The sequence below is a fragment of the Labrus mixtus genome, chromosome 2 (genome assembly GCF_963584025.1).
Source record: "Labrus mixtus chromosome 2, fLabMix1.1, whole genome shotgun sequence".
Classification (NCBI taxonomy): domain Eukaryota; kingdom Metazoa; phylum Chordata; class Actinopteri; order Labriformes; family Labridae; genus Labrus; species Labrus mixtus.
Window position 1 is genome coordinate 23734278 of NC_083613.1, and position 22733 is coordinate 23757010.

Sequence of the window (22733 nt, forward strand, 5' to 3'; positions counted from 1 at the left end):
GGGACAATTCTTCTTTCATTGGCCTCTCCAGAGAAGTGGCACTATAGCAGCACAAAAGACAATTTCCAACCAGGGCAATTACTGGAGAAAAAACAGCCCCCTCCTTTTTTTAGATACACAGAGAATCTGAAATCAGTTACATTGGTGGCACCTGTTCCAACTTGGGGGTCTCTGGCACTCACCAGAGCCCCAGCTGAGCTTATCTACAGGAATCTGGAGCAGGAGGAATCCAGGAGGAGGTGGTTTGATTGCAGGCAATTATGGAAATGACTGTGTGCTATGAAGCCATGGCAGACCCTGCCAGATCTGACCCCCCAACCTCTAACATTCTTTATGTTACCCGACTGGAGACTTTTAAGGACCGTAAGTGCTACTGCAAGTAATCTGGATGTAAAGGGACAAGGGAAGGAACAAGTCCATATGCAGAGAAGGAATCTGCCACCAGCACTTCTACAACAACCACCACCAACAACTCAAGAGCTCAATGCGAAGAAAAGAATATAACTGCCTTGTCCAACATAGTGAAAACATGTGGGATGCAGCTGTGGAGCAGAAAGGAGTACATCTGCTGGGAGAGATAGACCATTAGGGAGAATCACAGCTCAACAGACTGCAGTTTTTAAGCTGACAGAGGCTCAGAGCAGACACACACACATGCCTACACATTAAGATAGAAGCAGAGAGCTACATAAAGTGTATTACCTTGCAATTCTTTGCAACCACATTCTTTAAAAGTGTTTAATATTTGTTTTTATTACAAATATTGCATCACATTTCAGGCTTGCAGATTACTTTTAAAGCTGACTGTGCTCTAATTTGAAACACATTATTGGTATAAATAAAGTATTAGCATGATAACACGTGGGGAAAACACCCTGCTCAACACTTTCTTTCCTCTATTTCTGCATGGTTAGTTGGAGAATTCTCATGCATTCGCCCCTCGGAGAGGATATCCCAGAGGAAGATGGTGAGGTTTGTGTGATACCACATAAGGATCAACAACATGAGTGTGCAGCTCTACAAGCTCTTGTTGCTGCCTCCACTGTTTCCCCAAGCTGAGGTGATGTTGAAAGTTTATTGTGTCCTCTGTCCATTCTTCTGTGTAAGATTACTCATTGTTTTCTTCGTAACCCAGCATCAAAATTGGGAAAATATACTATGGGACTGATAACAGGGACTCTGTTTTTGTTTATTTTGGTTTTCCATTCCAAGCAGAGGAACAAACAACTACCTCACAAGGGCGCTGCCAGGGACTTATTGCCCCATGAAAAAATAAATGTTGAATAGAGAAGACCAAAATGTTCCAATATTCTTAAAGGTGCCTGGGCCCTTTGAATCCTCATAGCCGTTTCTGCTCCATTCCGGGCCCCTGCTCACACCTAACAGTTGACAGTCCTAGTATAAAACGTGGAAATGTGCCATTGTGACTGCAAGTGCAGATGCCACCATCACTCACTGCACGCGACCTGACGCATTACAAAAGTCGCCCCCATTCATTGGGTGTTGCAAGCGGCCACTTCACTCCACAAAGCGTGCTTGATAGATAGCAAAGCACACCAGGCAGGCAGCATCCCCTTCATTAGGTCATAAGTCTCATTAGGTCAATACTCAATTAAGTATTGTGTGAAGCACCGACCATGCTGTGGGTCGGTGCTTCACAACTATTAATGTTACCGTTGGCTGGATGGTAATACAAAGAGATACACAGCAGCACAGGGACTGCACATTTGGACATCTGAACGCAATGAAAATCATCACGCATTTAGACAGTTTAAACCTTTTTTTTCCCTCAAGGAAAACCCCCCCTAAACAGATTGCGTTTTATGTACCGGTGCGATTTATATTTTGGATTAAATGGTAGCTATGGGTCCTGCAGCATTCTTCTTTGGTGGTGCAAGAAAAGTAGGATTATTATTGGCCATTATTGGACTCTATCAGAATCAATGGACAAAATAACCCCCACCCCCAGCCCCAATGGAACGTGAATGTTTAAAACTCTTGCCATGTTGATTTGATATTTAAAATGTATGAATTTGATGTCGTACCTATGTGTGAGAGCTGTTGTTCTATGAGTTGATCCACGACAAAGAAATATCTCAATAATAATTTGATAGATTGCCATGAAATTTGGTGTAATCATTCATGGCCCTTGGGTGGATACATGATGAATACCAGTGACTTTGATGATCTCTACACCTTTCCTCTAGCACCACCATGAGGTTCACGCTTGTGACTTTGATTAAAAACTCTAATGTAAGGAGTTTGACTCTGCAAATACTCCTGGAAATTTGCATATAATTAGCTCTCTCTATAAACCTATTTTTAGGTATAAGTAGTAGGTAAGTATTAGTGATGGCAAGTTCTTATAGTAAATATGTTTGTAGAGTATTTCATTTACCATATGGGGCTGTATACGATGCATTTAGTGTATGCAATGAAGTATTTAGGTCCAGCATCTGAAATCTTGCAAAACTCAAGTTCTGTTTTGTATTGAAACCACATCACATTATGCCATTTTTCTCTGCTCCTGTACTAAAATGAAATCATCCATTTCATCATTTAGATGTGTCTACTCTTTTTTTCATGGCCTCCATCCCTCACCTAAATCACACATTTACGCACACCTTCTTTAACAGCCAAGCTTTGGCAATCACAAGCCCTAAGGCATACAGAACTTCGGAAAGTGTTCACAATGTCATTAATAGTCCTGACAACAGCTTAATGAGCCTCTGCCATCTGTTTATGAAAGCTACAGGGAAAAGCACGAGAGAAACAAGAAACTCTGATCCAGTAGCGCTTTCCATTTGTGTGAACGCGCCTGATTTCCACTTGAAAATTTGTAAACACATGAGGACAATTTAAGTGTAGTGACTTATAAGCAGCATCATCTACAGTGAGTCAGTGACTGAGTCTGGGCTGTCTGCCCGGTATCAACAGCCACTAAATCACTGGCTTCAACCAAGGGACCACACTACTTTGCCTCAAGCTTGCTTGCCCCTCCTTTACTCTGTACCACCCTGGAGTGTCCTTAGGCCTTGTTTGGCTTAAGTATACACATGGCATGAGTAACTGTAGCCACCCAGGGTCCCTGGTGCAGTGGCACGAGACACAAATAGGGTTGTGAACATCGAGACGGTGTAGTGTCCTGTCAATGTTTACATGCTACTTAATGTCTTATGCATGCATATACACACAAAAACAAAGACATATCTTAAAGGAAATAAATATAGCAGCGCAATAAACTTCTCATAAAGGGTGTTTAGAAGTAATGATTTTACCTGCATGGGTCTCAAATCCCAAACTCTAAGTCTCAAATTTTCTAATTCCTATAAAAGAAAAAAGTGACAATAGTCTGGTACGGTTAGCACTTTAGGTATTGCCTCTGTAGCCTGCTTTGAAAATGACTTTTTCTTGGGCCCTCTCTGAATTCTTAAGATTAACACTATCACCTGAAAAGCAAGTAAAAAGTGAATGTGCAGATTGATCATTCCTTGTGGACACTTGTTTGTAAATGATTCCATCAGGGGTTAAAAGATCTGAAAGTAAAGTAGTACCGTGTAAGCCAACATGCATATGTGTGTAAATTGCAGATGCATTACAGTCAAGAATCACAGCATTGTAAATGAATTTGGTGGGATGGGATGCGGGCGGGCAGACGAGTGGTGGTAAGTGTAATCTGGTGTGGGCAGCAGTGATGGTGGTCCCTGACTGTCGATGCTCTCTCCTTTCTTTCCCTCCCGTCCCTCCCTCATTCTCAGTACCCTGCCGTCCTCAGCCCATCTGTTCCTGCTTGGCTTCTCAAGCTCTCCATCAGGTAGGCCCAGGCGAGCTATTGAGTGCTCCTCTCATCTCATGGCATCTGAATAACCCAGGCAGAGGAGTGTGTGTGCACCTGTAAGGCTGTTCTTGTGATATGTCTAAATTATTTGATAAAGGGTCCCACCAAAGTCAGTAAAAAATAAAACATCTGAAAGAAAAGAATAGGCGAGATCGGATTGAAGAACATGTTAATATAGTTATCTCATGAACATTTGCATGCTAAGAAATTTATTTTGACTCTATTTCAAATCAAAGCGCTGTCTTTCCCTTTTTAAGCAGCATCTGCCTTTATTGAGAAACATGACAGCAAGTTTATTCCTCAAATTCTTTCATGCTAAGAACTCTTAAACTGAACATCTCGTTTGAAGAGAATTGCCTGCAGTGTAGCTGTACTGACATGTATTGTATATTGAACTTTTATCAGTCAAACACGAAGGCTTGCAGACACATCGGCCAGATTAATCAATTCAATCCTTATTTAGATTAAGCAAATGGAAAGTATTTTCATTCCATTATTTGGAAAAGTAGCTCTCAAGGTGGTCCTCAGCATGAGTTTGGAGAGCTGATTGGTATGATAGTGCTGTGCTGTACAAGCTCCCTCAATAGCGGACATAATATGGTTTTCCCAGGGTTTGTGGTCAATTGTGAAATCCCGGTTTACACAGGCTCTTTGCATTGGGATCATTTTACAACAGAAGGAAAAAAGGTGAATGGAACAGGCGCTTCCAAGAAAGCAGTTAGGTGTGGTGGGAATCAGATTTGAGATTTTTTTCCTTTTCATTCTCCCCCACACAAAGGTCACTGTTTGGGTATCCACTGAGTTTTGTTGTCCCATGGCTTTGTTTTGAGATCTAATTTCAGAGTAATATTTCATTATCTGGCCCCTTTTCTTTCATATAAAAAAAAAAACGGAAGTGAAAACTTCCCATTTGTCTGGGATCTAGTTACCAAGCATGAGTAATTTTTTTTAATGTGCCAGTCTCAGCTGTCAGTATGTTTTTTTTAATCCAATTCAGTTACCCCTGATTTTTCTGCTAGAAATACTACCTAGATGATACAGTATACATTTTCATATTGCCACCCTTAATGTAATTCAAACTGTGCTCTTCTTTGTGAGTTTGACTCTTACTGAATGTGGAAGGTATTTAGTGGTAGCTTTGATGCAACAGCTTGGAAATTGTAATGTACCAGATTGGCTACTACTTTTGTAAACTCAGCGTGACATCAAAATGCTTCATTATTTATGTCCAGATGCATTTCCACCTTGCCCCTGCTATTACTCTTTATACATCACCCAATACATTAACAGCTAAGTCTCCGAATTCATCATGCACAACTGCATGTTAGTCAGATGTGTTTTACCTCCTCATGGCCTTAAGGTTCTCATTAGCAGAGGAGTTAGCGCTGTGTCAGAAGGTGGTCTCCGCGTTGGCCCCAGCTACGGCAGGTTTGAGTCAGTCAATATGTTTTTAAGTAACACAAGAAAAAGGGTTAAGGGGTAAATCAATTCAAATAAGCCTGAGTGGGTCTAATGTGAACTGCAACAACCTTGTTCTTTAATGGGGCTGGTAGTCAGAGTGGAGCTGAGGCCAGGTGAGTGGAAAAGTAGAAAAGTACTGAGTGATTGAGTGATGGCAGGTGAGCTGGGGAGCACAACTGTGATAGGTTCATGCAAAGTCTGCATTTTTTTTATACATTCATCATTGTTTCAAACCTACCCTTTTTAGGAAATACAGGTGTATGTTGTTATCACTCAGTTATTTGGTTTTCTTTCATCTGTGGTAGGAGCAAACAGATGAACAGTCCATGGGGTCTATACAGTGAATAGTCAAAGGTTTAACGTGTTTTGCAAATGTCGGTAAATAACAGTGTACAGCTATAAAACCAACATCTTTAGACTTATCCGTTTTAGTCTTTTTTTCATAGAACTAATGTTATTTTCAGTTTTAAACACAATGGTGGGTGCCATCTGAGGGTGCCATATGTGTGTATGTGTATAAACATAACATTAACATTTTAAACACAAAAAAAACTAAGTTTGTAATTGACATGACCTTAAAAAAAATCCAGTTAATGCAGAATTCTGACAGTGACAAAAGTGCATGTAAATGCACTGAGTATGATTGAGCACTTTCATCTCCGGCCTCAGACCTCTCAGCAGGGTTTATGTCAGACTGATGGGGTCACTGCCCTGGCTGCCACTGCATGTCCCCCTCCCATTCCTCAAACCCTCCATTACACTGACATTTGGACGGACAAGTTGTCTCTCATGTGGCCTAAAACAATCACATGTCCTTCATACATGTGCGTAAACTTATCCACACTGGAGTACATAACATGCAAACAGTTGCAGGCCTATAATCATTAAACACTCAAAAACATAAACACTGCCTCATTATCTTCATCCTCCCCTCATAGCCAGACAAACAATTAATGAAAGTCAGTGACCATAAACACACTCTCCATGTTTGTATTTTCTTGTGGGAAAGAGCATTTTGTAAATAAGTTTAAAAAACAAAGGATAAATCAGCACAGTGTAAAACCCAAGTTTATCTCCAGCTAATTGCAACAGCACAGAACAGAACACTGTCCTTACTGTGCTACATTCCAGATACTGATAGTGGTTTTGGACCACCAAGGACTTTAAGTATACTTACATGACTTTAGATGTACAAGGCCTCTGATAAAATGTTTCTCTCTGCAGCCTTTCCATCCCTGTCGGACAAGCATCGGTGTGTCTGTAAGATGGCATCTTCTATTTAACAAGTCTTATAAGCATAAACTCAAATATGGTGCTTGGCCGTGGCCCTAAAACAGACGAAGAAAGCTGAAGATTACTTTTAAAACTAAATGAATGGCACCAGTGGCCTTTTACTCAGAATAATCGATAGAACAGTGTGTCAACAGTTTTAAGAGGCACCATTTCTTCAGAAGAATTGAAGTGAACTTAAAAAAACATTTGCAGTGAGGTATTTTGATACCAAAAAGTGACCCTCTGCTTGTTTACACAAATATATATTACAATTATATATACAAGTATGATTAAATAATTGTAGAGTTATTTTAATCTTGCTAGCGGCAAGGCTCTTGTGAGGGGTTCCTTTCATTGGATTTTTGTTTCTGCCTTGATGGTGGGCAGCATTAACCAACCATACCCATGCTCAATTGACCTTGTAAATTGTGGTAGTGCATCCTAAAAAGCATCACTACGCTCTAGTACAGCTCCAGCTAATAGGAACGCATGACTAAATGAGACCCACACAGAAAGGCCCTAAATGGCCAGATGAAACGATTAGAAAGCAAGTTTATCACCATAAGTAGCTCGCCTTTTAAGCTAACATAAATGTTTATACTTAATACAATTTAATATAGTTAATGCCACATAGCTAACGCTATCTTGGCTAATACCACGTTGCTATCGCTGTTCTAGTTAACACCATTGTCATCTTAGATGTAAATGACCCTTAGGGATTGTCATCATATTGACTTTTACTTAGCTTATGTAAACTAATCTTAGATGTAAATGCCACTTAGATATTTTCATCTTAATGCCATTTTGCTAACCTAATCTTAGTTGTAGATGTCAGTGAATGTGACAAGTATTGTTTTAACAGCTCCAAAACACCAAGTTGGCAATGGCCAAAATGTTAAACCAGAAGTTTCAATGTGGTATTCCACAAACCAAGGAGGATTCAAGTTGGCTCAGTCCTCTTCTTTAACGCAGCCTGTACTACTCACCCTAAATTGTAAGCAATGACGAAAACTCTTAGACTTCCATTCACCTCTCTATGTTTTTTTTTGTGCTGGTGGTTAATCAAAGATACTCATGTCTCATACCAAGAAAACTATTTAAGCTTTCTGCATAGCCTGACACACAAAGACATTTAAAAATATTTTTCTTAATCTCAGTGGACCAACTTTTAAATCAAGGGGTTCTGTTCTGAAATGTATATGGTCAAAGTACTGTAAATAATTGCGAACAGCATTACTGTTAATGTAACAGTGGCTTGTAAAAAGCAGGTGTTTGACATCGCTTCTCAATGATGTATAGTTTGTACTAATTTACTCTAAAAGGCTTTTTATTCAGCTTTTGGCAGAAGAATATAAAGGAAATGGAGAGTCTTGCCAACATTAAGCCACAACTGGAATCAATATTCCTTTGACACAGTGTCTTTGATTAGGAAGGTTGTTATGATTTTACAGGCCAAGTCATAGAAGCCATACAGCATGCTTTTTATTAACACACTAAATGAACTGGGCCATTATGTTCTTGTGGTGCACTCAGCCCACCAAATGAGTTCTGTGAATTCTGATATCCAAGGGAGAATTGACCGAACTTGACAAAACTGGTGAGATAAACCAGCAAGCAAATTAGAGGATAGATGGATCATAAATCATTTGTGCACTGCAGTGCAATGTTCAGATGCATTTCAACACTTGTCCTTCCTTGAGAGCGTGTTTTTTTTCTTCCAGGCTTTCACAACCTGCGGCTTGCATGCTTGTGTTAAGGAGAAAGAGACTGCCAAGTATCACGGCGTACTCCAAATATTTGTGTGGTCAACTGGACAGTGCTGTTGCGGTTAGATCCCATCAGCAATGTTCAAAGACTCTTGAACTTCATGTTTATATGATGTTGTTCTAATGTTGTAGGGTTACTTTTTGTTCAATTAGTATAATTTGGGGCATATTGAAGGGAGAAGATGTCTTTAGGTTGCCTGTTGTGGCTTCTGTCCTGTTCTAACCTTTAGTGGCAGGGGAGTAAGTTCATATAACGATACTTGAATGGGGAATACATTTGTGTTAAATTGCTCCATAAGTAGAAATGTTAGCATTGCTGTTTATCTATTGTTGGTTAATATATAGTAGTGTCTACTTTGAAAGATGCTAGTATTTTATGTTTTTCAAATAACTTTTGAGTGAGGTAATATACTTTCAGGACACTTCTTGGCCAGGCACTCACTTCATGAACCATTCTTCAGTCTTTTATCAATAATGTCTACTTTTCTCCTTGATCTCTGTAGTATATTTTGTCCTATGCTGTCTGGGTTGAAAAATTACGACCTTTCAACTTGTGTGAGTATTAGTGTTACTGTACCAGTTAAAAACAATGACTTGGAGGGGAGGGCTCCCCAAAAGGTCTTTGTTGATAGAAATTACTTTGAGTTATGTGTTTGCAGTACTCGTCTCTGGAGAGGCCTGACACATGTTTTGAAAGCATTTCAGTCAGTGTAGTGCATCACTTCTTATTATGATCAGTGTTTATTACAACGCCAGTTTCTCTCCTTTGTCTATGTGCTCACATGGTATTGTCTATTCAGCTGACTTTTGTTTGTCCTCCAAAAAGGGCAGCATTATCCGGTGACAATAACAGTATTTGGCAGTTTAGGTATCCACAGTCACAGTATACAAGTTTCTGTCATTTTTGGAACACAGGTCAATTATTGTAAGCTCTGTGTTGTTTCATCACTGCTGTAGACCTCCACTGAAGACAAAAATGAAACATGAGAGTGTAGCACAGACTTATGGTCATAAAAACATGAAAACCATCAGATTTATTGGGAATGGTGTGGTCTCCAAGATCAACTGCAAAATGCTGAACATCCCTAAATCACTGAGCCTGCAGCCTCATTAGCAACCAGCAGAGGAGGGGAGGCCATATTTTAGCAAATGTTTTGCCTACCCAATGTGTGATTACTTCCCCAGAGGCCATACATAAAGGTGTCATGTGTTTGTACTTTTTTTTTGTTGAATTCTGAGCAACCAGAAGTTTAGTCATTTATGACTCTTGATCCACACAATTAAATTATTTCCATCCTTACATACAGTCAGAACAGGTTCCGATGCTACTCGAGTTACAAGTCAAGTCGGACTGCACACAATGAACAGCAAATGGCCTCTTGGTCTTGAAAATCAATCAAAAAAGTAACCACTGGAAACATGGGAAGCCACAAAACATTGGCTGTCCCTCTCATAGGTTCTGAGACTGTTGCTTGAGACAGCATGATATCTGTAAACTGAGCCCACTGACATTATGTATAATATCAGCTCTGAAGCCTGAAATATATGTTTTCTCTTTCTTATGTATCAGAAAGATGATGAGTAAACAGTCTGTAAAATTTGAAAATTTTAGAGCCAAATATTATATTGACACATGGATATATAAAGCAGGCAGTGCAGTGTACAGATAATACCAATGATAATTGTTTAGCAGGTTGTTTGGACTGGCTGTGTGTCACCGTCTGGAGTCCTGGCTAAATATTTACTGGATGCTGGGGGGGGGGGGGGGGGGGGGGGGGGGGGGTTAAGAAGGCATACATGGCCAAGCTTAAGTATCTGGTTTGGGAGCATGGAGACAGAGGGGGTAGCGATGGTGAAGTCATGAAGTCCTCCCTAGCTACTGATGTCGTTAGCGAGCCAGTGATGTTCATTCCTGACCCTTTTACCATTTAGGGGGTCCTGGACTGATATGAGTGTTATTGACCCAGAGGCCATGCGTGGCATGTTTGGGGTCTGCAGAATATATCCCAAGCTTTAACCTATACAACAGAGCCAATTATAGCTGCTAAAGGCCAAACAATACGATCCATCAGTCAGGTTTCTCTGGTAAACAGGAACGGGCGGCCCATGTCGGGGTGTAAACTCCAAATCCCAGAGAAGCTAAGGGTCAGTGGAGCTGTTTGATTGTCTAATTGGGGGGGTTGACACTTTGTGAGTGTGTGTCTGAGAGAAAAAGAGAGAATAAGAGATAAAAAAAAAAGAGAGAAAGAGTAAGGGAGACTGTGCATGTGTTTGTGTGTACATGTGTGAGTGTTTGCATCACTGCGCAAACACTATGGTTCTGGAGGCACTGAGACACCTAATGAATGTGTGTTTGTCCTTCAGACCCCACACACCTCTGTTTATTTGAACAGGGGATAGTGTTCCCTGAGCTGTTTTATACTCCCTGTGTTAGCCACTTAACACGTGCACTGCAGGGTCACCACGTTTAAAGAAGAGAAAAATATCAGTCGGCCTGACAATTATGAAAAACAAACAAACTTTATCTAGTAGATTGTGGATACAGTGTTGCTCTTCATTATTGTTCCGTCTTCATTATGAAGCAGGGTGATAATCCAAACAGCCAAAGTGGAGACAGAGCCAATGGCAATGGGCCAGCGGAAGATTGGCGGTCGGTTTAGTGTCAATGATGTGGGTGATGTGGGTCAGGGATAGCAGCAGCAGCCATCATTGCACAGTGGCTAAGAGCCCAGCCAGACCACCGGGGAGGAGGCCTTCACCTCTATCCTTAGCCATCAATCACTCACACATATATAAGCAAAGATAGATAAAAGCAAACACATCCAGACGCTCATCCTCACACCTCGACATTATGTATAATTTACAATTACTCTCAACTAGAATTACCGACAAAAAGAGGTTGTAATTTACACAACACTGTTTATTTTTCAAGCCAGATCTTTGGTTCCCAAGCACTGATTGATGAAGTATTTCTGTTTTTTAAAGATCAATGTGTATGTTTCTTTTTTGTTTCTTTATTTATTTTAAATGGACAGCCTTATTTTGCTCAGTCCTTCTGAATTGCCATGGCATGGTGAAGATTTTCATAAAATTTATACATTTTTATGTGTCATAAAGTCAAACATTTTGGTTGTGCAGAGAGGCATTTTGCTTCCAGTTTCCCCAAATGTCTATGTTGTAAAGATGTAGAGGTAGGAGGAATTCAGATGCTAAAAACACTCAATCAGGCTCAATCAAGGTATTAAAAACTGACCTCCAGCTTCAGATAAGGAGGTATTTTAGGCCAGACTCCTCTAATATTCTTTTCTACAATTTAATTATCAGACCCTTTTTTCAATAGCGACAAACATCAGAGAGTAAGTTTAACACTAGCAAAGAGCTAGAGAGGAGGAAACAACGTCTGTAAGTGCAAACGAACAGCTCTGATCAGACACAGGTGCCGACAGGCAGTGCACAGAGGCAAAGCAACATAAACAGCTTCTCTTGGGAGTTCTAATCAGCATCAAAAGCATCCTAAATAGCTTACTCGTCATCAAAACCATCATCATCAATATCATTAAGTGCGTAGGTGTTCATAAAAGAGCTGCATCTTTAGCTTTTTCTTAAAGGTGCAAAGAGACTCTGCAAATTGAATGGAGTTTGGTAGACAGAGGAGTGTCTAGTTAGAAGCCCTGTTGTGAAGGTTAGATAAGACACCTTTCATTGGCAGAGCGTGGTGGACTGGAGATAGTGAAGACATGGATAATAAACTTTAGGCAAGGAGGAGCCTTTTTTGTAGCTGTTTTGTAAGCGAACAGCAGGGTTTTAAATTTGATGCAAGCAGTAACTGGGAGCCAATGGAGGGAGATGAACAAAGGAGTGACATGTGCTCTTTTGGGTAGGGTAAAGACCAGTCGCACTGCTGCGTTTTGAATCATCTGCAGGGGTTTGATAGTGCATGAAGGAAGACCTGCCGGTAGGGAGTTGCAATAGTCAATGATTGATATCACAAGAGCCTGTACAAGGAGCTGGGTAGCATGCGCTGACAGGTAAGGGCTGATGTTGTACAGGGCAAATCGACATGACCAGGCAATAAAGGCCACCTTAAATGTAAACTGGTCATCAATCATGACACCTAGGTTACTGGCAGACTTTGTGGGCATGAGTTTAGTTGTACCATGCTGGAAATTGATCTGTGGTTGCATAGAGGGACTGACTGGGATGACAAGAGGCTCAGTCTTCGAGAGGTTGAGTTGAAGGTGGCGTTCATTAATCCATTTAGAGATATCAGCAAGGCATGACAAAATTCTTGCTGAGACTGTAGTGTCATCTGGCGGGAATGACATGAAGAGCAGGGTATCATCAGCGTAGCAGTGTTATGAGAAGCCATGAGAGTGGATTATTGCACCAAGTGAGGTAGCGTATAGGGAGAAGAGAAGGGGACCAAGCACTGACCCTTGAGGTAGCCCAGTGGATAAGCTGTGCGCTTTGGACACTTCTCCCTTCCACGACACTCTAAAAGATCTCCCCGAGAGGTAGGACATCAACCAGCAGAGGGCAGATCATGAGATGCCAAGTTCAGAGAGTGTGGAAAGTATAATTTTATGTTTAACTGTGTCAAAGGTAACCGACAGCTCTAGCCAAACACGTCCTATGCCTATCTTGACTTTGTGGCAAACTAAGGGCCAAAAATGGTATATTTTTCCCCCAATACCTATCCTGATACCTAGACCTGAATATTGGCCAATTCTGGGTTTTCTCCCCACAATACAAGCAGAATTAAATAGCAACAATTGTTGGTAGAAAAATATGGATTTCTGGCATTAACTAGCTTTGACCAAACTTGCATTCTCAGCTAGAACTCTCAGCTACTCCCATGATTCGCCATGAGGCCATCTTTTGTTATTGTTTTGAAAGACAGCCCACTAGAATTATCTGTATCTTTGTACCTTGTATTTCATATTAAAATACTGTAAGGATTCTGTCCGCACCAAACCTGCTCAGCATTATGTCAGTAAAAGTGAAGTCTGTCTTTGACCTTTGAGGCCTCAGTGTGTCTCTTCTGTGGAGGCCTGCAGCTCATCTGGCGTTGGCTGTTTCATGCTGGTACAATAACTGACAGTTAATAATGTTTATGATTATCTGCATGAAATTCACCTTGAAAGTGCCCATGACAGTGATGAGAGGAGTGTGCAGAGGTGTTGAAGAATCTGTGAAAGCTTGATGTTTATAGCATGTTGTCTTGCCTGGTGATTTTTGATCCTGCGAGTTTAAGGAGGAATAAAACTGTTTTATTTGTTTTGTTTTCCAAGCAGATGAAGAAAAACATTCTTATTTTTATTCAGCTATTCTTATTCAAGTTAGAAACACAAACACACAAACTGACGCACACACATAGGGGCTGCTCTGATGTAGCACCTCTTTAATTCACTCCAGCAGTCGCTATTCTTCCCCGGTGGTGTGATAGTATTCGCTGAGAGTCGTTCCTCCTGAGTCTTTCAGTTGTCTCAAACACTCTACTTCAGCGCAGGGCCTTATTGCCCACCCAAAGAGGTTATAGGGATTCTCCACTGCCCTCTCTCTCCCTAAGTGGGTGGTCCTCTGGGGTATGGCTGAGGCACAGGTGGAGCATTGTAGGGGTGCTCACAAAAATAACCCCTTCATTCCTTACCAACAACCCCCCTACCCACCCGATTTTTTTTTTTGCCACGCCTGCTCAATGGAAAGGTGGATTAAATTTGAAGAACCCTCCATTAAACTGTTAAGGCACAAAACACTGAAGGTGAAATGTTGACACACACACACACACACACACACACAAACCTATGGGTTACATTCTGGGAAAAGCTGAGCTTATTAAACACTTGTATACAATACAGCATTCTCTTTTACAAGGACTTTTGATTTCAAAACCAGCCAGTTGGAAGTTGCTTGTAAAATATAATTCTTATTAAAGTTTTATCACAAAGCCATGTGCAACAAACTTGTGTTGCATCAAAAAAAAAAAAAAAACGCCCTCCCCTACTGAAAATATTCCCATGCTCTGGTTTTGTAAATAATTACAGTTCTGCTGAATGTTTTATAAAGTTTACATGGTAGGTTCAGTGCACCCTATCTGTTGTTTGGAACCCTGCAAAACCACCAGCAAGATGTTGACATATGGCAGCTCTGGTGTAGTGCACAAGGCATGGATTACTTGGGACCATAATAAACAGGAGCATAAAGAGGGATCTGTGCAGAGTGGGTGCCCTGTGAGGGGTGACTCTCATTGGACCTCCTTGTCTTAATATCACTGTGTCTGTCTCCAGCCCTCTGGGTAGGTAGGGATGCGGGTTGTAATCACACATACTCTCATCCTATACATCCAGACTGAGTGACCACCTGCTTCTATGGGCTAACAGAGTCAATTATTGTTTGATGATGATGAAACAGACAAAGAACACGTGTCTTGATAACCTTACAAGCCCTGAATTGACAGATTACAGCAATGTAAAGGTAAAAGGACTTTTTTTTAACATGTCATGCAGTTGACAGAGACACCCATAACAGAGTTGTATTTTTTCAGGAATACAGCAGGTGCTCCTCATGAATTTACAATGCAAGTGTGCACAATGACTATGCTGTGTGCTCCATCCACCTGCACTTGCACAAAAAGATGCCTGAATTTCTGATTCAATGAACCATTTATACTAGGTCGAGTAACATAGTGGTCTGCATGTTCTCCACCTGTACACCAATACAGACATGAAACACTTGTTAATGTTTTCTGAGCATCTCACAGGAATGTAATCTCTATCCCCTTTAGCATCAATTGGCAAGAGAATGTAATGTTGAGCTTGTCGGATATGGCAAGGTTCCCACAACACTCGGCTACAGCCACTTCAGACAATGATGGGATTGCCGAAGATTCGGCTGACTTTATGCAAGGCTAAATATCCATTATCAGAGTTCCTATCCTCTTACGTCTCACATAACTTCCTGCTCAGATCTTTGCGAGGGCCAGATGGTTACATTGGCCACTGGGGATAGCAAGAAGCCCAGAAAGACGGTTTTACAATGTGCAATTACGGCACAGATAAACTAAACACTCAACAAAGCGAGGCATTTCCAGATCCCTGGCTTCTTGACTTTGATAAGAACAAGCTGCATTCCCTGGCCAATTTGCTGTTGAAATACCAGCGCTAATGAACACTAGGCAGATTTTTGTCTCAGTCTAATGAAGGCAGAGCTCTAGATATACTGTAAAGCATGCGCTAGTGATCCATCATTGTGTGCTTAAAAAGCTCTGCAAAGCACTCAAATCTGACTGATTTGTTCTGGGCTTGTTCTTATGCCAATTGATGCTAAAGGGGATAGAGTTTCTAAACCAATGAGCGGGGCTCAGCATATTGCTACACTCAGAGTTCAGCCTGTTTTGTTCCACATTAACATTTCACAGAGAGATCAGGCGCCTGCCCTCTGTGCTTTACCCCAGGGAGCAAGAATCCCCCACAAACTGACACTGATACAATCTCCAGGTAATGGCTGCGTGCCTGCAAGCCAGAGGGTGTCTTTGGATAAACTTTGTGTGTGTGTGTGTGTGTTCGTGTGTGTGTGTGTGTGTGTGTGTGTGTGTGTGTGTGTGTGTGTGTGTGTGTGTGTGTGTGTGCGTCTAACTTGAGGAGGTACGCAGAACCACTGGTGTGGTCACAGGGCCAAAGTTCACTCAGAAATGTGTGGCCCGGGGTCGAGAGGTGCTATGGCCTCCGTTAACGGTGAGAGTAGAGTTTCAACCTCACCCCTCGGCCTCTCCTCTTTCTCAAGGCTGCTCTGCCACTTACATTTCTCACTGTGACACGCGTGACGACCCCCACCTCTTAGTCAGGTGACAGAGGCTTGATGGAGGTGAAGAAAGAGCAGACAACAGAGAAGCACAGCAGGATATTTTACAAAACAGAGCTAGATCACAAAGGTCTGGTGTCAAGGTAATGTTCAGTTTGGTCGGAGTATAAAAAGTTGCGTTGAGTGGCGTGTCCTCCCCTGTTTTGTTTTAGTTATTTGTTAAACTAACCAAATATATGATTGAAATACAAAATAAGAGTTATGTGCATGACACAGGACACCTTAGACCATTATATAAAACGTGCAATTATTTAATGTATTATTTAACAACCAAATTAGCATAATTTCTTCCCTAATGGACAGCTTTGACATTAAAGAGCTGCTTTCATGTTTATGCATTTTGAAAAAAAGCAATAAATGAAACTTGTATCACATTGAATTTAACTTACCATATTCAATGGTATTGCTTTGAATTGTATCGTATTGTGTCTCATCTCATCTTTTCGTATTGTATTGTGCCTTACCACAGTTTATTGTACCACCTTATATCATATCACATCATATCATCATTCATTCTCTTTTTGGCTGCATGTGTTTAATACCCAATTGATTACTTTTGTCTAGCATGGCTTTCTTGTTTGTTGCTAAAAACAGTAGCTTCGGGCTGCTGCTGCTGCTGCTGCAAATTGTTGAGCGTGAATCAAACAGTAAACTACAACCCAGAAAATAATAATAACTGAAAGTTTCTGTACAAAACTGCAATGCAATAGAAACTGTTTAGTTTTGTGAAAACTGTCAGAAGGAGCATCCCCTCTCCCATTTAATGTAGTAATTTGATCCTTTGTTTTGATCTTCTTCTAATATAGAAATATTGAAGTTAGAATATCTGAATACTTATACCAGCAAATAGGTCCAGCGCTATTTTTCTGGTGTACAAATTAACATGTAAAGTGTCAACAAACACAAGCCTTTCCCCCTCTAAAATCACACTGACAGTTTTAGGAGTCATCTGGTCCAATAATTTATTTTATTAATTGGTGCGTCTGACTCAAAATCGGACGCATGCACACACACACACACGCGCGCGCGCGCACACACACACGCACACACACACACACACACACACACACACACACACACACACACACACACACACACACACACACACACACACACACACAAATATGTACACACATTCTCAGCCGGCACTGTTTAAGTGTTCCCCAGACAGTATGTGATCCTCAGACAGGACAGTGCTTCCTCCTCTCGTAGTCAGGTCTGGTCTGAAGGATCAGTCTTGGGAGGTCATCCAGAGAGAGACAGACAGGGAGAGAGGATTTCTCTCCTTTATGATGCTCCTGAGCCTGCTCTGAAAAATGTTGTGTTTTTCAGGTCTGTCTACTCTAAACTGATGTTACTAACAAATGTTGTTGACATGGTTTTCAGATTCTTCAGTGTTTTTTTGCTTCAGTTTCCACTGTACTCTCTTTTCATTTCCTCTAACTTGCCAATTCATTTCTGTTTAAGAGGATAAAACATGATAGTTTCCTGTTCAGTGTTCATTGTTGTATCTCTGTGGCATTATTTCATCATTTACTAGGCAGTGTTCCCTCTATCTTATGGGTTTTTTTCATGCCTCCTCGTCTCCCTTTGTCTCACTTCCTCTATCTCTGTCTCACTGCTGGTGTTTTTCTGAAAATAACAAAGTTCGGGGCTGTGCGTGTGCATGTGTTTTGCACTGGCTGCATACATAGGCTGGATGGGCTGGGTGCGCTGGAATGGCTTCTTGTGTGGTCCCCCGGCAAACTTTATGATTTATTCAGCTAAAGGCAGAGGAGCACGACCCCCAGTGACCACAGAGAGAGAGCTGCACGTGGGTTTAATGATTTCACCACAAAAATGTCTGCTATGGCTGGGCCTGCATGCAGCTCAGAGCCCCCCCACTGGCTGAATGGTGGGGAGGCTATGGGGGGGGGTTTAAAAGGAGAGCTTGGCTGACCGGTCTGAGTCAATACAAATGCTTACCATTACACATCTACTTGGAGAGATAACGATGAAGAAGAGGACAGACTGAAAGCTACATCTGATTGGCATGTTCTTAATGTTTTACAATCCTGTCTTTCAAGGAATGCTCAATGTATGTGTATTGTTATTCATGGTTTCTGCTATGTTTCTTTCTCCATCCCAGCCCTCATGAGACTTGTTGCCAGTGGGAGATTTCGAAGGCATTATTGAAATGTGGACACTAAGGATGATGTAAGCGAGCTTTCAAGAACAAGGAGAGGGGCAGAAATAATAGGAAGGGGGGGGGGTATTTGGCATATTTTTCTCCGCTGGTGTCCAGGTCTGCTGGCTCAAGAGCAAGACTGCTGAGGGCTTGGATCTGGATGCTACGCTCGGTCCTGCTCCTCTCTGTCTGTTTGGCTACAACTCCCCAGAACACGATGATGTCATTCACAGGGATTTGTGAACATTCTTGATAAAGAGACAAAATCACAGGAGTGAGCCTCATTATGCTGCCTCGGGTATGAACAGGTCAGGGAGCTACACCACTCCCTGTTTTATAACTGATCTACTTGGTTCAGCTTGCCGTTTCCACAATAAAAATGTCCATAATTTCCCAAAAACAGATTTAGGAATCTGTGGGGGATTAAATATGGAAACTGATTGGGCTAAGTGCAACAGGTGTAATTTCAGTTCAACATCTGATAAGCCTTATACAAACATATTGTTTTAAGAGTCATAAGAATTATAGGCAATTTACACCTGGTATTGGTGATGTCCACATAAGTGGACAGCACAAAGCACAAAGCGCTGTGTACACCTGAACAGACCATGCGCCTCCAAATGCGTCTCCAGTGACCACTTGTAGCTGCAGGTGCTCTAAATACACTTTGTTATCATCATCGCTGGTACTTCTAACTTCAAACAAAAAATCCGCACAAACTAACTTTCAAATCTGATGTTGAAAATTTAGCCAATGCTGGAATCCAAAAAACTGCAGTTCCTTGAGTGACCACTTGAGGAAGGTTCCAAAAGCCAAGAATCCCCATGCCCATTGTTACAGCAGCAATAACATGATTAAAGCCTGGTACAAATAGTTTTGGTCTCTAGCTCATGTCTCTATTTATGATAACTGTTAGTGTTAGTTATAGAATCTCATTCTCTGGAAATAGGAGGGTAACGAATTATTGCTCCCTGCTAAGGACGGAAGCGCTTGCAAGTCAGTATTACTTACATCACAGCAGTTTTTAGTCTGTGTTTGAATGGATGCCTCCCAAGTCTGTGTGTGTGTGTCAGAGGGTGAAGCCATATCAAACCGGTCATCATTACAAGTTCATTCCAGAACCCCTGGAGGGATTACACAATGGACAGTGCGTAGTGGGTGTGACACAGGCTTCTCCGTCAACCCGGGGCTCAAGACTCACAGTGAGTAATGAGTCCACCCTGCAGAACCTTCGCACACGCCCAGGGCCTAAGGAAATGTATGTGCTCACCAAGTCTGGTATGACAACCCCCCTCCTAGACTAGCCAGGAACACAAACTCATATCTGCTGCTCCGTCTTTGATCCCCAGCAATCCCTCACACAAAACATATTGTGTGGTTTTTATATGGAAAGCTATGTAAGGTTTAATGGCTTATGTCTAGTTTAACGCAGGCACACACATACCTTGTCTCTGTCTGCCACACACACACACATGCACACACACACAAATTCTACTAGGTCCAGACATAAATCAATATGACTCTAAATGCAAAGAAAACATTAACCCAAAACATACAGAGATGATGAAGACATTTATTTGCTCAGTGGGGTCTGCAGTGATATGGGAGTGAACAATACTGTTTGCTTAGAAAATTGAGTTTAATTAATTGATGTTCAGGCAGTGTAATTAAACGTCCCGGGGCTTGCTGAGGAGACATCCATCAGTAGAAGATATGGCAAAGGTTGGGAGTCCTGAGTTCCATGTTTTTAACTCTTCTCAGTTAGAAGCATCGACTGTAAATATTTAGGGGGGGGGGCTCCAGAGGCTCATCAGCAGCAGCCGCCATGCTGGAAATCCTGTCTCAGGCTAACTTTCAGTCAACCTATCGACAGGCTGAGAGCTGGAGCTGAGGCGGGTTTTAAGCCTCCTGACGAACCATTACATCACGCCCACAATGTCCATCATTGTAGCTACATGCCTAACTATAGATAACACGTATTGTTCTCAAAATCAAAATGGAGCCGTTTTTGAAAAAATACAAAATTCAACCCCCTTACAATGTGTGCCCGTGAGGACAATAACTAATCAGCCCTATTTAGTTTTTTGTACCAGGCTGTAAACATGTTCATTTATGCTTAAAAACTGGCTTCTTTGGCTGTGGTGTGTACGTGACTTCCGGGGTTCCTGAAGCCAGCCTCAAGCGGACACTGAATGAACTGCAGGATTTTGCACTTCCTCATTGGCTTAATTTTTCAAGACCAGAGGTTGCCGCTGGTTAGAAGTGGATAATCCAGAAAGTTTATCCATTGTGTAGCTCTTGTTGAACTCTACTTCTGCTCTGTCTCACCTCTTGTCACCTGGTTTCATCTTCCCTCCTCCTCACTTCCCCACAGTCCTTGGAAGAATTTGGTAATGCCAGTACGTTCCAAGTGTGACCTAACCTATCCTCATGTTCCTGCCCTCCAGCTTTACCCCCACTCGTCTGCCAGCCTGTCCCTTTTTAAGAAGGGTTTGTTTTGGGCCTTGTCACCACCGTGCACTGTGTGGTTCCAGCTATGATGCTGGTGAACCGTCTCTTGCTAATTACCACACTCCAGATGAGTCACAAAGAAAGAGGCATTTTCCGCTATTTTTGGCCCCTGACATCGGCCCCTTAAGAAACTTTCCCCCCCTCTGATCTCTGGACCTCCTCAACAGATGAAACGAGCACTCTGAGGAGGGCCTCAGTCACTGGACTTGCTCCTCTCTTTGCTGGCCTGGTGTGAACAGCTGCCTGTTTTAGTTTGTGACATAAATACAAACATTCATACACACAGTGTTTGGGTTTTAAGGCCCCTCTCTGCAGGTCCAGGCTGTCCTACAAATTCAGACAAATGTTATTTTACTGTCTTTTACGTTTAGCACAAACTGCCAGAGTAGATCGATGTGTTTTCATAGAGCATTGGTTATTTTGCCCCTATACAGTGTTTTAACAGCTGTTATGAGTGTTCAACATGAATAACTTCACTCTGGAGAAGCATCGGCTATAGATTCAGTCTGTAGTAATGAGAAGATAATCAAGATTAAACTACTTCTTTGGAGGAATTGGAATAATGGGTTGAATTCTAGTGTGTTACACTTGCCAACAGAATGTATTTATTGTTGTGAAAATAGTCACATCCACCAGGAATCTATGACCGGTGGGAGTTCTCAATTTCTTAATGTTTATTGGTCGGAGAATAGCAAAACATTGATAGAGAGAGAGCATGTCATTACAAATTTCCATTTGTCACAGATGGGAATAAGCACATTTGTTTCATTTTCACAAAGATGCATAGGGTGTAGTACAAATGGTCCTCACACTGCATTTAAGCCACCACAGCATGACCCAAATTAGACTTTATGTGCCAGTTTGTAATGAGTAGTTGCAGCCACAATTTTACCCTTGACAAGATTTAAATAAGGACCCATTTGCTCTGGCATTAGTGGTGTAGGTAGCAATGCAGCTGGCATGCTTGCTGGACACTTGCTTTCAGCCAGAGCAATCTATCATTACCCGTGTAATAAGGGGTACTGACTCTGTCCTGTCTTACAATTGAAAGAAAAATGAATACTTCCGCACAAAGTGATAATCATGAGGGCTTGCCAAAATTGAGGCCGCTAGAAATCTACTATTGTAGCCTTATGCTGCGTTTTGTCCCAGTGGGTTAGGAGGGGTCATTGTTGGCTCATCGCTGTCTAATTGAACGTTGTCCTCGATCACTGCTGAGTCTTACATGGTCAAGTAGCTGCAACTATATTTTTAGTTTTATGGGCATTTCAGGGTGTTGTATGCTTGGTCTGTTTCCTAATTCAACCCTTAAATATTTCCCTATATTCCCAATACAGACATGTTATTTAGATGTCAAGCTCAGGGTGAGAAACTGAAATGCTGTCATTATGTCATACTGCTTGATTCCAGGTTTTAAGTCTTGTTAACATGTTCAACTGCTTCTGGAAGGATCAACACCTGTAGAGACATGGATTGTGAAAATCTAGAGGGACATCGAGCCATATTTATAGTCAGCTACCATTCAAGATAGCAACGTTTATCTAATCTAATCCTTTCCTATTTAACAAAGGAAACATCCATTTCGTTCCACTTATCTTGGGTTAGTTAATGGTGGCATCAAACTGAGAAAGTTACCCCAGAATTCTCTCTCCCAGCAACATTTTTTAGCTCCTTCTGGGTTTTTTTTTTAGACTTTCCAGGCCAGGTGGGATAAATCCAATCCCTCTATGAGCTCTGGGTCTACCCCAAGGTCCTCCAATGCCCTGGAAACCCTCCAAAGGGAGGCACCAAGGAGGTATCCTTATCAGCTGCTTGAACCACCTCAGCTGGCTCCTTTTGATGCAAGGGAGTTGCGACC

The 22733-nt window shown here is 41.7% G+C and overlaps 1 protein-coding gene across 2 annotated transcripts in view; it reads right to left on the reverse strand.

The window, feature by feature from the left end:
- Nucleotides 1–22733, reverse strand: part of mmaa (metabolism of cobalamin associated A) — a 147602-nt gene that overhangs the window by 99331 nt on the left and 25538 nt on the right. The window lies entirely within an intron of this gene.